Source organism: Charadrius vociferus, unplaced genomic scaffold, assembly GCF_000708025.1.
Source record: "Charadrius vociferus isolate BGI_N301 unplaced genomic scaffold, ASM70802v2 scaffold104, whole genome shotgun sequence".
NCBI classification, from domain to species: Eukaryota; Metazoa; Chordata; class Aves; order Charadriiformes; family Charadriidae; genus Charadrius; species Charadrius vociferus.
Window position 1 is genome coordinate 3,251,798 of NW_009648255.1, and position 3,262 is coordinate 3,255,059.

A 3,262-nucleotide genomic window follows, 5' to 3' on the forward strand; every position below is an offset into this window, starting at 1 on the left:
CGACGCGGAGCGCGATGTTTTAGGGTTTTCCCTGCCTCTATAGGCGCCATGTGCCTAACGCACCTGCGTAATGCGTTTAGTTAGTTAATGCTGTATATCGTACCCATCCTTTGTAATATATAAGCATGTAATATAGACGTAGCTGGGGGGGGGCGGAGGGGTGCCCGGGGGGGCTCACAGGGGACTGGGAGCTCCCCGGCTCCAAGGGGCTGAGTGGGAAAGACCTACACGCCGCGATGCGCTGCAGCACGGCTGGGAGAAACCAGTGTTACGGGTGTGTAGAGAGGGAAATGATGATAACTTATCAGAGGAGGTGTTTCCAAACCAGAGAGATACGGATGGACAAGTACTTACAAGACTATCTGAAATCCTGTGAAACGCTACGTAACGCTGCGAACCGTGAGGCTTAGGTTTCCTTAAGTTTATTCTGCCCCAGATACAAAAAAGCATGATTTAGTGTCCTGCTCGCTACCAAAGAGCTACGTAAGAAGTTAACTTTGCAGTATAAGTGAGAACTAAAAGTAACAGAAAGGCTTTGTTCGCGGCTTTCCCCTCGGGCAGCAGGATGACGGGCACAGTCTCATTCACTAAGCAAAGCAGTCGCGGAGACCGGATCTTGACAGGCTGCAAGATTATTTCTCAGCCTTCAAAACTGTTACTGTGTGCCACTAATTAAGTGCTAAACAAGTGGCATTAAGAAAGGGTGGGTTTTGTCTTGTGTTCTTTCGTTAAAGATTCTGGGTTTTGCTGCTGGGCCATGGCTAAGGTGTAGTGGCTTTTGCCTTGGGGCCAGCGGGGAGGCACTGCTTGAGATGAGACATCCCTGGATCGCTCCCGGTGACCTCTCCAAAATGAGTTTTGCCAGTGCAGTGTTTGCACCCGAAACCTCGCGCTGGAACTGTACCAAACTGAACAGCTCGTGGAGAATGAGCGGGCATGAGCCAGCATCCCCTTTGCATGGACACATCAGGTGAACCTTACAGGGTGTGCTGGCTCTGAGCATGGCGTGACAGACTCTGTGAAAAATCTGTGCTTTTCACTGGAGCCAAGTGGCTCCAGGCAGTGCCATGTGAGCCTCCTGCACGCCGTTTGGATGTGCTGCCAGCCTATATCTGAATTTCCATGGCACTGGGAACAGCTGGTTGTGGTGCTCAGCCCTGTGCTGTTGAATCCCAGAATCCCAGACTGGTGAGGGCTGGCAGGGCCCTCTGGAGCTCCCCCATCCCACCCCCTGCCAGAGCAGGGGCACCTCCAGCAGTGGCACAGGACGGCGTCCAGGCGGGTTTGGGATGGCTCCAGAGGGGGAGACTCCCCCACCTCTCTGGGCAGCCTGTGCCACTGCTCTGCCGCCCTCACAGCAGAGAAGTCCCTCCTCAGGTTGAGATGGAACTTCCCATGGTCACGTTTGTGCCCGTTCCCTCTTGATCCTCATTGAAGGATCATGGAAGCAGGTGCTGTACAAAGCCTTCCTGCGAGACCTGCCTCAGCCAGGCCCACCAGGCCATCAGGACATGCTGCAACTTCTATGTGCAGCAGGAGCTACAGAGAAGCTCCCGTTGCCTTTGAGGGCGAAAAAATCCTTCATTTCAGCCTTCTGGGTTTGAAAATGAGGGTGTTGCAAACGTGGTGGGAGCAGGGCTGCTGCTGGTGCCAGGTCCTTGCCCTGTTTGGCAGTGGGCAGCTTCTACAGCCAAAGGTTGGCTGAAGTTGCCTGAGTTTGGGGCCATCCCCCAAAAGCTTGGGAGCCCATGGGTGTGACGTGGCGTCCCTGTCCTCAGCCACGGCACTGAGCCACCTGAGGGCCTCACCCTCTCCCTGCCTGACGCTTTGGGGTACGTCCCCTTCCATGGCAGAGGGATGAGCTGGGCTGAGGGATTCATCAGCTGAAAAATAAGTTTATTTTGCCAGTGACTCTCCATACCACAGAGGCGAGAGCAAACGGCCAGGGGCAGCATGGGGATGTGGCTGATGAAGCAGCACTCTGAGGGTCAAGGCCAGGTTGGATGGGGAGCAACCTGGTCTAGTGGAAGGTGTCCCTGCCCATGGCAGGGGGGTTGGAACTAGATGGTCTTTAAGATCCCTTCCAATTTAAACCATTCTATGGCTGTGGGGTTTGACCGCAGCCTGTTTGGCCACAGGCACTGAGGTCTGTTTGGCTCGTGGCTGTGCTCACACAGCAGAAGCAGCCAGATGCACGCACACCCCAAAGGCAGTGGGTGCCGTGGTGAACCCGGAGGCTGGAGCCAGCCACGGGCTTGTTGTAGTCACATTTCCGAGTAGAGATGCTTTTTAGGACTGAATGGGAACTGTATTGGTGAATCGCCGACTTTTTCGTGCAACAAGCTGCCTCTTAAAGATGTGCCTTTGCGGGTGAGCTGAAGTTTGCACGTTCTCTGCAGCTGTGCAGAGAACGCTTCACACCCTGCCAGAGGTGACTGTCACCACAGCTCTGCCTGCCAAGCTGGTCATGGCTGCAGTCCCCAATTTGTCTCGGCCTGGAGCTGCTGGGTCAGCGGGGACCTCCCCGCACGGAGGGGTGGCTCGTCCCCAGAGCGCAGCAGTGGGACTGGGACCACCGAATCCCTGTTCTGGCACCCGCTGGTGTCTTCTGAACCACAGGTGGCCATAAAGGAATGCAAACTGTTTCAAGGGCCAGAGGTAACTGCTGTAATTAAAGTTGTTCTTTTAGTATTTGAACACATTTTAATGCTGCTTTAAAAATGCTCTTTCCTCAATTAATATCTTTAAAAGGCACTTACACAAACAAAGCTGCCCAGGCGGCACAGGGGCAACCAGGATGTGACGCTTTCGTTCCCAGCTCAGACAGCGAGAACAGCGCCTCTTTCTTCTGCTGCTGTTTTTATGGATGCTGACTGCAGAACTGATGCTTGCTTAGTCTTTGATCTTAAAAAATACTTATGCAGAGGCTTTGTTTTAAACTTACAAATAGTTGGTGCCCCTTTCTAGCTGGAAGCAGAGCTCCCATCCGTCCTGGAGTACTACGGGAGCCCGCGCTGGGTCTGTGCATGCATCTTAGCTTAGTAAAATGCCTGGTGCCCGAGTGGCTGGTGCGTGAAATGGTAAGAGTCTTTGCCAGTGATCTAGCAGCAGGTGGGTATCACTTACACCAATCCCGTAAAAATGCTCGCAAAAGCATTCTTGGTTATCAGAGCACTTGCTCCACACTACAGCTTTAGCTTTGGCTGTTGTTCGGGTATTTTTCAAGGAGGAGTTTACAAATAACTTTCTCACAGTCTCATTA